The sequence below is a fragment of the Cyanistes caeruleus genome, chromosome 11 (genome assembly GCF_971803275.1).
Source record: "Cyanistes caeruleus chromosome 11, bCyaCae1.hap1.1, whole genome shotgun sequence".
Lineage (NCBI taxonomy): Eukaryota > Metazoa > Chordata > Aves > Passeriformes > Paridae > Cyanistes > Cyanistes caeruleus.
The window spans coordinates 3960359-3975586 of record NC_141711.1 but is presented as its reverse complement, the minus strand read 5'-3'; the positions used below and the strand labels follow the sequence as shown (position 1 = coordinate 3975586).

The window sequence follows — 15228 nt, the reverse complement described above, 5'->3', positions numbered from 1 at the left end:
AATTTCAAGGATAAAAAAAAAAAAAGAGCCTCCGACCCTTTCCTTTCTCTCCCTTTTTGTAATCTCTTGCAGGCACAGCGGCTCCAGCAAGCAGCTCCCCTACCAGCCCAATATTTACACTAAACCACTAAAGGACTTTCTATTATAATGCTATCTCATTGATACAAGATTACTCCTGAACCACATCAAACCCCGTAACACTGTGAAAGGCACAAACGCCGTCTCAAGAAAGAGGCGCGGAGTGGATTATTTTAGTCTCGTTATTTCAACGGCACTTTTTAGATTTATGTAAAAAGTAATGCAATGCTACAGTAAGTGTTTCTCCCCTGGGGGCAACTGAGTGTCTATACGGATTAAATGTACACGCGTAAACACTTGCGATAGCTAATTATATTCCTGAAAGTACCTGATTCTTCCCATCTCTTAATCCTACAAAATAAAAACACTTCAAAAAAAAATAATAAAAAAATTTCAGATAATAATCAATTTTATCTACTGTCTTTGAAACTCCACAGAGATTTTTTCACCTGAGAATCAAAAAGTGTTAAAACTCCTGGCTCTTTTAACTCTCTTTTACAAAAGCTGCATGGATGTAAAAACCCCAGCAGAACACAGCACTTGCCGTCTCCTCTGGTTGCATAGAACATGAAAGAGTAACCAGACATTTTTATTCAAATGAAATTATACAAATTTTTTTAAAAATATTTTTTTTTCTTTCCTTCATCATGCAAAAAAACCCCACCCTATAGTGAACACAAGCTTAAAGCAATCTTTTCCAATGGACCGTTTTACTTATTCTACAATTTCTTACCCAAATTACACAGGTATAATTATTTTGACACTGTAATGAAAAGAAAATGGGATTTGGGCACTGTGGGTTTATCTAATAACACTATTTCTTGCCAGACTTCACAGCACTGACAATCACAAAGAGCCCTGTCCATTCCAATAGGAAATATTTGATTTTACTGTAGGAACATTATTTATTTTCACCAAGTTGCTATTATCAGAAAGGATATGATAGCTGAATAATAAAAATGAAATCAAGAAATTCTGGTGTTTCAAGGCTTTATTTTTTCTGCTCTCACTTTTGACATTTTCTTCCCCTGGAGAGACAAGATAAAGTGCTGTCATAAATGGGTGACTTTTCTTGTCAAATGACAGATTTGATTCTCCATGGCAACCACAAATCAAGGTGCTAGTCTGAATTAAAGCTTCTCTTAAAAGGCGTCTTTATGTTTATAAAATGAATTTAAATTAAATGGGTATTAGGTACAGTTTTTTACCTCCATTTATTTATTGACTAAGGAGCTCTGTGCTGCGTGGAGCATATTTGCATTTTAAGGAAAGACAACATATTGTACTGGCAGATGCACAAACAAAGCAAGTTACAAGGTCATGCTACATATACTAGTTTACAGTACTATGAATGGTATACAGATGGACAGCAAGCAGTTAAGAGGTACTTAAATACTGGAAAAAGCACAAAAATTACCTAGAGAGTAACAGATGAAGGAAATCTCTCCTCATTTCATAACACTGCTTTCTTCCACACACAGTTAATAGAGAGTCATGTAATTGTCACAAACAGAATGCCAAAAGGGAAAAAAAAAAATGTAAAAAATCAGATGCTTCCTCCTGTGCCCTTATGCAATCTTACTATAGAGCATGATACGCTCTTACAAATGGTTGTTACCATGACTTTCAAATACCCGAATTTATCCCAGATTTCTAACTTCAACTGCTCTAAAAATTCACTTTCTTGAGGTCACAACACATCTGAATTTCTTTATTCAGAAGATGAGTCAGTGGAGCCTCCTAGTTCCACAATTAACCTCCCTTATTACCTCTTTTTTTTAAAAAAACCTGAAACCCAGGGAATCTAAATTGCACTGTAATACTCTCCTCATTCCATTTCCCCAAAGAAATGGGAAAATCTTTGCACAGACACTGGACTTAAATTTTAACATATAGGTAAAGTCAAATATGTATATGTACACACAAGTAAATACTTTCAAAAATGCAAAGAGCATTATAAAAAAAAAAAAAAAAAATCAAAATACTGCAGGTTTGTCAGCCAATTCTCTCGGTTACCAGAGTCGAGTGGCTCCATATTCACTGCCCTTGTAAGCTCTGCCAAATTTGATTTTAAGCTTCCTGAAGTTAAAGAAGGTTTATACAGTATTAACACGAGATCTTCTCACACATTTCTCAAGTTATTACACAGCCTTTTATCCAAAATCACAATTTTAAGCAGCGCAGGAAGGCTTCAGTTCAGCTTCACAGGCAGAGATGGACAGAGGATGTCTTCATCCCGCTGCCGGGCTTTCTGCTCCGCTTCACTGCTGATTCTTCCAGAGAAGGTGCAATAAAAGGGAGCCAGAAACTTAGAAAATCTCTTTACACCCCAGCTCTGTGCAGGATTTGGCTCCTGCACCCAGCAGCTGGGGGACAGCCCCCACCTTGCTGCTGTGGAGCTGCTCAGATGCAGCTTTTAGGGTCCCGAGCCTGGACCCATTCCCTGAATTATTGGCACCTGTGTGTAACCCAGAAATGTCCCAATCTCATATAGACAGCTTTTCAACCCAAATATCCCATCTTAGGAATCAGGGGGGAATAACAGTCAGGCCTCTCTGAACCAGTGCGTAAACATTGGCTACATAAAAATCAAAGCACACTTTGCTAATGTACTACTGTATAAGTAACAGCCTCATTAAAATATGACTAATCTGTAGCAGAAATGTGCATTTTATGGGGTAAGCAATTGAATTTCTTACATTTTTATAGTGAGAAAAGAAAAAGAAAACGAGTCTACCTATTTCACTCATACTGTAACCTGATCACAATGTTTATACATGCCCATCACAGCGCTATATAAATTAAGTCCCAAGAAAGGGTTTGAGAAAATAAAATATGGTTAACTTCAAACAACACCTCCAGCTCAACTCCTGAAAATCCTTGGCACTTCTTGCTATGCACTTCTGGACATTCTTGAGGTTAAGAGCCTATCTCCTCAAGGTCTAAATACTGAACTTTTAGGGAAAATTCCCCAAATTACCCCCATGCACAGGGGTAACTGCACATGGAACATATTCTCCAGGCTGTGTGGTAGGTACTGGAGCACTGTCTGCTAATTAAGGGGATGGAGAGTGATGTCCACATCTCATACTTAGGTCTTGTCTCCATCAGCAGATCAAGGTGAAGTAAACCTGGTTCAGGTTGCTGGTCTGCTGTGCCTCTGTAGAGAACTGGGTGGTTTTCTAGGCCCTTAGAGCCTGCTGATAGCATGGGTTTGCTGAATAAGCTCTGAGCCCTGCAGCTGCTAGAATTCTTGCTCAAATTGTATTTCAGAAACAGGCAGCCACAGAACCTTGTGCCACGGTGGTGTTTAGGACATGCTGCAGCAAAACCAGCAGCAGTTCTCCACTTCAGCTCCAAGTTTTACAAAAGCAAATATGGCACAGGCAGAAAAAACTTGACAGTGCATAAATTTGGGGTTCTGAGCCTTTTTTGGGGGGTTGTGGTAGTGCTGGGGCTGCACCAAACCACTCAAGAATTGTGATGTTTTCCAGCATGGAGTAACTCCAAATATAAACATGGATTTGTTACAGCAGCGATGCAAAAGAAGACAATTTGGCTTAAGAGCAATAAAGATATTTCTTCTATCTCTTGAAGGTCTCAGCCACTTGGTTAGTGGAAATACAGGGCTTTGATTGGCCAGCACCAAAAATTTAAAGTGGGGTGAGCTGATGATGTTAAGCCTTCTTTGTGCACTCCATGGGCATTTCTGAGGTGGCTTTTGGCAATTACATTAAATCCTCTCCTTAACTGTTGTGAAGCAGCACAGCTCACCTTTTGTATTATTTCTAATACATGGCATTTCATTTTATTGAGCATGAGCTCAGAGCTGGTGATAGTTATAAATTTTACTACTTTAATTGTGTATGTTATCTGACATTTCCTAACACTGAGCTTTGGGGTTTGGACTGACCAGTCTTCACAAAGATGGATACTTAGCATAAGAGTTATAAAGGGAACAGCAGAGGCTTCAGTGATATTTTAAGCAGGGAAACTATGAAACATACTTTTAAAAGTGAAAAGACAACCAGGAAAATCTTTGGTTGGTAATCATAGTCAGGAAATGCCAGCAAATGTTTTGAGATGCAAGCTGAAAATGGGAAAGATGTTTAAAGCCAGCTTTGCTACCTTTAGCAGTGAACTATAAAGCTAATCACATATATTTTTGGGGTCCTTAACGTGGACCAGATGGAACTACACTGCACATAAATAAAAAACATTCTCTGGCTTGTGGGCTGGTTTGAATTTTATTTCATTGGATAAATGTGGAAGACAAAGTCACCAAGTAGGTTTTAGTCTGAGTAAACCGTGAAGCAATTAACAGAGTTCCAAAATGCATTTTCATCCATCAGAATCCCTACTACCTTCTAGTTTTCACATGGCAATTATTTCAAATCAACTTGAGACCTCACCACATCCACACCAACTAGGTTAGAGCAAGTTCAGGTGCAGCACCTGCTCCTGAGCTCCTGGGTCCATCCTGGGGGGCTCCACCTACATCCTACTGAATCCTAAAAAAAAAATAAAAATAAAGCATTCTTCTGATCAGTTTTTTTTGTTAGAAGTAATACTAATTAATTAATTTGGGGAAATTTGATAACAAGCTGTGGAAATACTTGATGCAAACCTGCAAGGTAAATAAACTGAGAAGAATAATCTCAAATCTCTTTTTAAGTTATAAAATTATTTACTTGTTCTGATCTGAGCAAACATAAAAGAATACCTCTCCCAGGCTCCAGGCATTGTTACCATCAATTAACTAACAATTCCATAAACAATAAAAGTATTACAAAAACAGCAGCACATCCACACCTACACATTAGCACCAGTCAGCAAAAACCCCAACAAAAAACTACAAACAACACTTCCTACTCCTTAATTCCCAAAGGAAACTCCACCCCAGCTACTGCAATCAAAAATACAGACTTAACCAAGTGCCTGCGAGGTTAAGTGGCAATTTTAGGTGTTACTTGGAACAGAAGTAAAACAATTTCAGACACAAGGGTGAGTGTAAGCTGAGAACTCCTCAAATACAGACTTTTCCCTAAATGACAATTTCTTGCAGAGAATGTGTTCTCAGCTTCAGGATGCTGAAAGGTGAATGGGTCTAGATGAAAAAAGAAAGGAAAAAAATCCAACTAGACCATGCATCACGGACTGACCCCAGAAGCAGCAGAGCTTCCTTGCAGCAGCACAGATGTTTTTGGGAAAGGGTAGCACGACCACTGCTCCATCACACATTGGAAGTGGAGGGACAGCAGGAAAAAAGGATTCCAGCCTGCTTCCTCCCTGCCTCTTCTCCCTTCTGCACGTCCACACTTGCCTCTTCCCACTGGTTTCTCAACTGTTCTCAGATTTCTGTGGGTCAACACAGCACTGCCTTGGCACTCACACAACGCCTGTGAAATCCAGGGAGTCATGCAAACACAACTGAATATGCAACATCTTTTTTTCTGATTCATTATGAATAGGTAGGAGCCATGTTAACCAGGATGGTGAACATCTCAATTCTTCACTTTGTAAAGTATTCTTTAAAAAAAAATCATCCTGACTTCTTGCTGCTCCTCAGCTCTCCCACTGATGGTCCAAAGATCCCTAAGCACATGCAGACCATCCCTGCAGGCAGTCATTGCTCCTGCCCTGCAGTCAGGCAGGCACAGAGAGTGGACAGTGCCAACAACCTGCAGAAATGCAGGCTGAGATGCATTATGTAAACATATCATGCATCTGAGATATGGTGATTTCAAGTACAGCTTCACTCTTTGGCTGACAGCAACCAGGCCCCTACCTGGTGGTTCTCCTCCTGAGTATCTTTCCTCTGTCAAGTTAATACTCTTTGCCCTCAGAAAAACATTATGGAAAAATTCAGCTGTCCCCTGGGAATCAATGTACATTGTTACAATAAGAGAACCAATTCAGTCTTTAAAACTGTGAAAAACGAAGATTTTCATCCTGTTTTAAGTCCAAGTTTCAATACAAACTGAGCTTTGAACCCTCCAAGATTTCTTTCCAAGAGCAAGGGATCCAGGGGAGGACCTCCTTCAACATATATGCAATAACAAAGTAAAAAGTACTGACTGTGACAGAGGAGGGCAATTTACGAAACACAAGTGTGGGGAAATAATTATTTACCTTCATAACAAGTAGTTTCTTCTTGGGTTTTTCACCATAAATGTAACTTTCTCCCAACAGCAACTTCTTACGAGATGTTTGTCAACTTCTGTCATTCACAGATACACAACAAAGAAAAATGTATCTCTCTCTAATGAGATGCACAGCCAAGGACGGTTGTCAGCATCATAGCACCGCTGTTGTGACATGTATTTCATTTTATTCAATACATAACGGGGAAGCTGCTAAACCCAGCAGTCCAAGCAACGTCCAAATAAGCATTAATAATGTGGTGAATAACTGATCATCACTAGATGGTTTTCAGCAAGATAAAGGGTTTTCCCTCCCCCTTTTAAAAATATCCTCAGAGTTGGGAAACAAAGAGGCAGAAGTTAAGACTGCTGCCTGCTACCTCCCACGATGGGCACACATCTGCAAGTGCCAACCTGGCTGAGCCCGTCCTCGTGCACCACAGATTTCTGCACTGCACCAGGAGATTGCAGCAGCACAGCAGGTAGAGCGAGGGGCTCAGGGAGAACCAATTAATGTGGACTGTGCTTCCCATTTTTCAAGGTAGATGGCAAATTCAAGTTTCACAGACATGTACAAATTCGTGTACAAAACCCGCCGCATAATACAAGGACATCTGTGTTTACCAAAGTAATCATTATTGTTTAATGCGTATTTTTTAGGCCATTTAACAAATAACTTTAGCTCTGATGAACACAGTGATTTTCATGATGGACTTAAAAGGAAAAAAAAAAAAGTTCAGATGAAATGTGGAGCTGCTAACATGTGCTAAGTATTAGGACAAGAACCACAGATTAAGGGCACTGCTTTGACCTCACGTATTCTCACCCTCTGCACGCTCAGCCAGCACGGTCCAACAGGGAATTGAGGTTTGCTGCCTCGCATCAGAACCTGAAGTCATCCTTGTGCTGCCTCCTGCCCCAAACTTTGTGGGCACAGGCATCCAGGGAGAGCATCACCCCATCAAACACCATGAGCAACCACAGGACCAAAACTCCACTGCTCTGGGAGCGGCCCCACAGTCAGGGCTGCACTCACCCACAGCCCCCCAGAGCTGTGTGCAGCGGACACACGGCTCTTGAAACCAACCCCAGCATCCTCCCAGCCGTGGGGAGATTCCCATCCCCATCCCAGCTTTACACCTGAACACCATCCCCTCTGCCTCGCCCCAACTCCCCGGCTGTGGGATGGAGCCAAGAGGGAACAACATTCCCGACCCCTGGGGGCTCCAAGGGGAGCTGGAGGCAGGCAGGGCTGGCAGGCAGGGCTGGGGGAGCTCAGGGGAGGATGAGCTGAGCCGAGACCCCGCTACACGTTCAGTGATTATAAGATTAGTGTGTTTTTATTTAAAGCATTATCCGTTAACATCCCGTATTACAAAAGTAGCACAACAGTATTGACAGACTGTCAATATTAATAGGAGTGTCTAATGTTTTATCAATACTAATTTAATTTCAGTTATCTGCAGGCTGCAGGGCCTTTCTGAAGAAACAGAGGAACAAGAATGAGAAAGCCAAAGCAGTGACATAACAGGAAAACGAGCCATTCCTTCAGCTTCTCGATCATGCAGTGGCACCCTGCTGCTAACACAGTTATCCTTGCTGCTTCTTCTTTAGTAAAAACACCAAGAACAAAACCCACCGAGGTGTTTTTCTTCCAATATCACCAGAACCTCCACAACTCTCTTTTTCTTTTTGGCCAGAAACCATCTTTGCAGAACAATATTTTACCTAACTACGTACACCCAAAACCTGTAAAATAAATGTGTCAGACAACAGCAATTACAGGTTGGATGAACCACTTATCCTTACAACACAGAGTTGATTCACAAAGGAGAATTTCTAGACCAGTGAATGACCCAGTCTCATGCAGACTTAAAAGGGCCACATGGAAGATCCATCTTTTTAATTTTACAGGCAAAATACATATTTTTAGGATAAAACTTCTCAAAGACTTGTATTTTAATGAGGTTCAAATAAGTGTCCCTAGCAGTCCAGGACAAGATGTGCTAGCAAGTCTGCCTGAGGTGGTGGGTGCTGTAAGGGGTAAGAAGCCCTGTTCCTTCCAGAGAGATGCTCAGCAAGACCCAGATCACAGCCCCACCCCTGCACTTCCCATCACTACTAACGCACTTTAAAAGAGGGAGGAAGACAGGTCCACAATGACAAAATGTCAAACTGAACAAAGTAATTGAGCTAATCATGTAAACATTCATTATTACTAATATTAAAATATCCTGTTTTGCATTTTCTTTTTGTGACAGAATGAGCAGCATCTAAGGACTCAGAATTATCATCTAAGAACAGAGTAAAAGAGGAAACTGTCTAAAATGAAGACACAGCATCAAAGAAGAATTTTTCTCTTGCTACAGCACATGAATGATCCCAACTGTACTCTCTACCAAGCATTAAGGAGGAATTCAGGGGGAAATATTCTTCTCCTTAAATACATTTCAAATAGGTGATTTATGGTTTTCAAACTGCGAAGGAGAGAAGAGAAAAAGAAGGTATTGGGGTAGGAAATTGGCTTACCTTGTGATACTCCATGATGTGTGACCAGTTCCCACAAATGGGTGAATCCTCCTTCCCTCATTAATGAGGCTTCAGATTTCCTGGTCCCACCTGGAGCTCCCCCAGCCCACCACCAGCCATACCCTGAAGATTTTACATCACTGTGGTGAATTTCAAAGAGTAATGATACCCAAAACTACCCTGAGAATATGGCCAGAGGGTGCTGAGCATGGGACAGTGACTCCAGGATGCCAGAGATGGGCTGGGTGGGTGAGAGACCTCCCCACCATGGTCCCTGATGCTGGGCCACAACACCATGGATGGTGGCACCATCCAAATCCCACATTAGTAAAAGATGAAGCAATCCTTAAAATGGAGATGGGGGGGAAAAAAAAAAAATTCAACTTATGTTGCAATCAGAATGCTCACTTCTCTCCCCTAGACTGTCTGTGCCCTCCCAACAAGCTCTCCTTGCCAGACTTACTGAAATTTCCATACAAAATTCTGCCTTCAAACAGATCTTTGCTGCTACCCACATCCCCTGCAGTCCCATGGATTAACATCAGCCAGGGGCTGTGAGGAAGCCGTGCCTGCCAGACTGTTTTCCAGAACCACAGAAAAAAAAAAAAAAGGAGGAAGGCAGAAAACAAGAAAAAACAGTCTGTGGCCTCTGAAAACCAGGGGACTGAGCTGCTCCACAAATCACTTCCAGGCTGTTGGGGATGGAGTCAGAAAAGTATCTTAGAAAGAAAAAAGAACCAGTGAGGAAGGAACAAGAAAGCAGTGCAGGGAGGGGAAACTGTGCCACAGAGAAACTAATCCAAGAGGCATCCCATAAGTTGGGAAAGGCCAAGAATCAAAATTAGGAGTTATTGGACAAGGATTAGTGTAAGAGAGGTAGTTTCCTACTAGAAAATATGATTTGAGCACCTCATGCACAGTCAAGCCAAGGACATCATGGGAAGCAACAGGAAGAAATCACAAGGTACAGTGATTACGTTAGTCTGAGACTAAGAAAGCAAATTGAAGATGAGCTTCTGGGTTTTAGCACCCACCAGGGCAGCCTGAGGATTCTGCAGAAGAGAACAAACCTCCCCAGCCTGCACACAGAGGTTTGCCTTTGTGTTTTAAGGCTCCAAACCCAACTGTTTTGGAGTTTGCTACATAGATAGCAAAAACATCAGCAAAGCCACTGGTTCCCATCTCCAGTTGAAGAAAGTCATCTGCCATACAGGAATCCTCCTTGCCAGCTGTGTCTCTTACCTCACTCAGCTCTGCCTGCTCCCTGCCTGCCTTGTCTAGAGCCACCATTTCTGCAGCACTTCTCCCTCCTCCTCCTCCGCCTCTTCCCAAACCTCCAGCCCCCTCTTCTCCCTGCACAGGAGGCAGCTCCGAAGGGAGCAGCAGCAGCCACAGCTCATAACTCGCCTAACAAGTGCCAGCCAGAAGTGATTTGTAGGCATCAAGTAGATTATTGTTTTTTGAGAGAGTGGAAAAGAAAAAGAGGGGCACAAGCTTAAGGTGTTGTTGATGAATGAAGATGAAAAGAAGGTTTTAGGGTGAGAACTGTTTGTCTAGTGTGACCTAAACCGTTCAAACCTCATTTGATAGATGATGGACATTTATTCCCTGCTATGTGTCACTTCAAAGTCTGAGGTTTATATTAAACAAGAAGTCTTCTCCTTCTCAGCTGTTCGTCAGTTTTTCCCCGGAGTTCATCACACAGCACAATACTTGGAAACGTAATCACATTTAGTTTTTTAATAAAGTCATCTGGTCACTAGTAGTACATATTAGAAAATGCATTTTATTGTTTTTCATTATGTAATTGTGTGCTTCATTGCTTTTCATCTGTTTTCCCTTGCCGTGGGAGGAGGCATGGCCCATGAACACCATTTCTCTGGGCATGGTGTTCCATGGGCAGGATGAAAACAACACACCCGTGGCTCCCCAGTGCCACTGCCCTCCCCTCCTCTCTTCTCCCCACAGGCAAGAACCAGCTTCCCAATAAAGCTGAGGTGTTTTCTGCTCTGAGGTTAGGCAAATACAGCTTTTCCACCCCACAAGGCCCTACTTGGAGAAGCCATAAGCAGCAGAAAATACTTAAACTAAGCAAGGACACGAGGTCCAGGTGCAGCTTTAATCACACAGAAGAGCTTTTTCAAGTCTTGCATTCAAGTCACCCTTGAGTCCCTCCCATGCCCAGACAAGGATGTCTTTTCTCTGGACCTGGGTTTGCAACCTTTGGAGAGTTGATGTTTGGAAAGAAATCATCTGTGTCATGAAATAACTTTTCCCCCAACAGCTAATGGCACTAATTGTTTTGAACAGGGGTTCCTCCTGCTAAAAGATATCATCATTCCATTCTAAATGTTTACATTCCTATGCATTAAAAACAAACATATTATGCTAATAAATTAAGGAAAAACTGTATTTGATGGGATATATTCCTGTTTAGTATTCACACAAAGCACTGCAGCATTTAACCATAGGGTAAATTTACTCAATTACTACATCTATTCCTTTAAATGTGCCCCAAAAGTGGTTTTCTCAGCACTTGCTCGCTAAGATTGCTTTCAATATCAGTTTTTGAGGAGTTCACTTTACTTAAATTTTCTATTAAGAAGAAAAACACCATGGATTTACTGAAACCATATTTCTCCACCAGAGTGTTGACTCACACAGGAGCAAAAAGCATTTAATGCTATTCTTGGCCCCAAGCAAGGACATCACTTCTTCTCTTTGTCCTACCCTGAAAAAAAGGCCACTGCCTTTCATTTGAGGTGCTCTGATCTACCACACCCCAAACACACAGACCTCGTATTTGTGCCCTTCCTCTCCCCATCAGCAGCAAATTTCCACTGCAGCCCTGCTGTGCCCTTGAAGACCCCACAATTTATGCACCCTAGGTCAAAGTCAGAAGTTTGAGTTATGCTACATCAAGTTGCTCCATCTCACTACACTTTTAGAGCTTAAAAAAATGATCAGATTCTATTGAATTTCTCTCTACACAGCTGCATCTCTAATGAACCCCCATAAAAGTTAAAACTTATATTCGGTAATCATATGCAATTGAAACATCATAAAATGAGAAGTCAAGGAACTGTATGTGGGCTGCAATGACTTGTCTTATTGTATTCATTCCCTTAATAAATATATCTTAAAAATAACCTCACAGTCACACATTTGCAATATAATATAAAAATAACACTGGATTCAAATTATTAAACAGGTAATTTAATAGAACAAGAATTGAAATGTAGGACAGTGTGCAACTTTATGCTATAGGAATAAGATGGTTTTAGCCAACACAACTATTTTTCTTTTTTGCATTATTTCTGCATTTATAATACTACAATATCCACATAACCTTGACACTGTAGTCACCTTAGTAACAAACAAGTGTAACATTCACTTATAATTGAAATCCCAATAGGGTGTTTGATTCAAGTAAAACAAAAATCAGAGGCCCCTACTCTGCTGCTTTTTTCTTAGTCACATAGACATGGGCTAAAAGGATTTAAAAATAGATATATTTGTACACTATTACATCTACAAAGCAGAACCATTTAATTTTAATTTAACGCTAAATGGAAACAAATATAACACCTTTAAAAGACATGATGCTAAAAAGAGAAGCAAATTATTTAAGTTCTGGACCAGCACAGCTTGAAGAATTCACACCAAGTAAAGGCCAGATTTAAACCAGTATTACAGCCAAGAGAAGGAGCTGTTCTGGGGACACTGGACCAGCAGAACTGGGCATGTAGAGGACACTCTTCACTGTGCCACCACTGCCCAGAACTGATGGGAATGAGTATCCCCACCATGTTAAGCTGCTGCTTTGCATAGGTGGTTTCATTTAAATTGAGCTGTTTTGCATTAAAGAAAAAGGACAAAGGTCCCAGTAGCGTCCAGAAAGGCACATTAATGTGCTTGGTCATTGCTTAGCAATGGCCAAGACCAGGCACTTCAGAGAAAGGTACAAGAAACACCTGAACTGAGAGTTTTCACCTCTGGAACCAGGACTTTCTGCATAACTCTTTGCTAGCTTTGACCTAAAACAAGAGAATTTATACTCTTCCTAACTTGTAAGATTAAATAAAACTGCTCCTACTCAAGGTACCTGCATATGTTTGCAATTACCTATAAACTTAAGTTCTCTTACTGTTTCACACCTAGTCTTTCGTAGCTAGGATTTACAGTTTTACTGAATGATCATCTGGTTCTGTTTGAGGGGAAAAAACCCAGCCTCAACCATCAGAAGCCATCTATCCCTTTGCTGGTGTTGGCCTGCTCTTTTCACAGCTCCACAGGCAGGAACTTTGTGCTCCAGCCCAGCCACACACCCCTCTTGTCATGAGCTGCCATCTGCCAGGGCTCCATCCTGCTTTTATCAAGTCCCTGATGAGCATGATTCAATTAACATGGCCTGAGAAGCCCCTCCACCACAAATGAGAGGTGACAAGGAGCTGAGAGAGGAGCAGGGGGACACGGCACGTGGCAAAGTGGGGCTGAGCTGCCTGTGTCCGAGGGGTGATGGGGAGGGGCACAGGGAAGAGAATCTGGAGAAATGAGTCTCTTAGAAAGCTCTTCCCACCCTGCCGCTGGGAAGGCAAATTGGAGGCAAAACCCTGAGTTTTCCTGGGTTATTCTGTCACCAAGTGCTTTACCCACACATCACCCAAAGTACACCTGGCAGAGCATCACCCTAGTGAGGGCAGGGGGATGCCCACGGGCCCCACCAGGAGATCTGTGCCCAAAACAGCTGCAGGAGTGGGCTCCTTCTGCCGGTGGAAACAAGGACTCGGCTAAATGTGGAGAGCTACAAGTTTCTGCAACAACATGCAAGTCTCCAACATGTGGCCCGTAACGTAGCTGTTGCCATGGTAAAAAATTCATGTTTAGTGAAAAGTGTTAAATCTTGTATCATAAGTTAAATCAGCTGCCAAGACACATTTTCACAAGTAGGGGAATTTTTGTCTTTTCAGAATGGAATGTTTTTCAGTTGACATTGATTTTTCCCTAAAATAAGTCCCCCAGAAAGGAAGCCAATCACACGTGAGGCAGTCCAAGAGCTGAATTACTCTACTCCTTCTCTGAATCATCAACAAGTGTTGTGTGCTAGTGCATGTGTGTGTACAAATGCACTGTAGCTTCATAAATTCCATCTTCTTATACAAACTGGCAGTTATACCATTTATACAGACTATTAAACTAATGATCCCAGCAGAAATACCAATATTTCGTGTTTTGGGTGATGAGACTTCAACAAGTAACTTTTCTAACCAGGAACCATCTCAAAAATCATGTTCAACTTGCCCCAGACTTTTCACAAATACAAGACTGAGGCTGACTATACAGCTGTTTATTTAGGTCAAGGACAGAAATAGTAAGAGTACGTTTATTTGTTTTTTATGTTTCTTGCTCAGTATTTCAAAGGAGAACAACTGGTTTTAATATAATTTCAGAAAGAGAGTCAAGTTAGAATAACTGCAGAATTAGCAAAAAGCCCAACAACAACAAAAACCCAAACAAACAAAAAAAATCCCCCAAAAATAGCACCCCCCAAAAAAAAAAACCCAACCACAAAAAACTTGTTACTTATATTTATTTTTAAAGTATTGCAAGGAAATCTGGCTGTTACCAGTTCAAGACTGTATGTCCTTCTTGTCCTGATCTATTCAAATTTGTCTCATTCTAGCATCTTATGGTTAATCTTCCATATCTACAACAAAATGCATTTCCAGTGGGAGGTTTCCCCACTGACACACCCAGGGAGGACTCAGACCCAGAACAGCTCCTGCAGAGGGGTCACTGCCCTGCCAGACAGTGCAGATCTCTTGGACAACATTGGGTTTTCCTTTCCCACGTCTCCCTTCAACAACCACAAGCTGGATTTCACACTCATTGTGTCTTCTGCAGTGAGGACTTTGCCCAACAGATTCCTTTCTTTTTTACCTGCTTCCAAGTAGCAACAGCCAGCAGCCAGTCACATCCTTGTTTCTAAGTTAAGAAACACTTCTGATTCCTCCTCCTCTCTCTAATTATTGCTCCACGATCGATCTGCCGTGCGCCATGCCAAATTCGCACCTTAGCTCCTCACCTCTAGTCAGTTAAAACTCAAACTCTCCTCCCATCTTCTCCACAAAAGACATTTTCCAGCAAGCAAGCTCCTGCTTGTGCTCTCTTGCTTCCCTCTCTCTCTCTCCTGAAACCAGCTCTTCAGAAAGGCTGGAGCATATTTCACCCTCCCAGCTCTCTGCTTGTCTCTTTCTTTTATTTTACATGGTTCAGTGTTCACATTCTGCTCTCATTCTGCCTTCTCTCCTTCTTTCTCTGCCCTGGTGCTACAAAAAGACATCTTCTGTGACACCTTAAAGTAAAAAGGTCCCAGAATTAACGTGACTTGTACTGCGTGGTATTTTCAGATTGCCCATTTGCTGATGTTGCAAACACAATTAGGAAGTCAGGGAAGGAGCTTACAGGAGCAGATGAA

The 15228-nt window shown here is 41.7% G+C and overlaps 1 protein-coding gene and 1 long non-coding RNA gene across 23 annotated transcripts in view; one reads left to right on the top strand and one right to left on the bottom strand.

Annotated features, from left to right (window-relative positions):
• Window positions 1–15228, bottom strand: part of FOXP1 (forkhead box P1) — a 378502-nt gene that overhangs the window by 308861 nt on the left and 54413 nt on the right. The gene's annotated exons all lie outside the window — the stretch shown is intronic.
• LOC111934964 (uncharacterized) lies at window positions 6675–7859 on the top strand. Its single transcript, XR_002867534.2, has 2 exons — window positions 6675–6762; window positions 7678–7859. It is a non-coding gene; the product is annotated as an uncharacterized LOC111934964 (long non-coding RNA).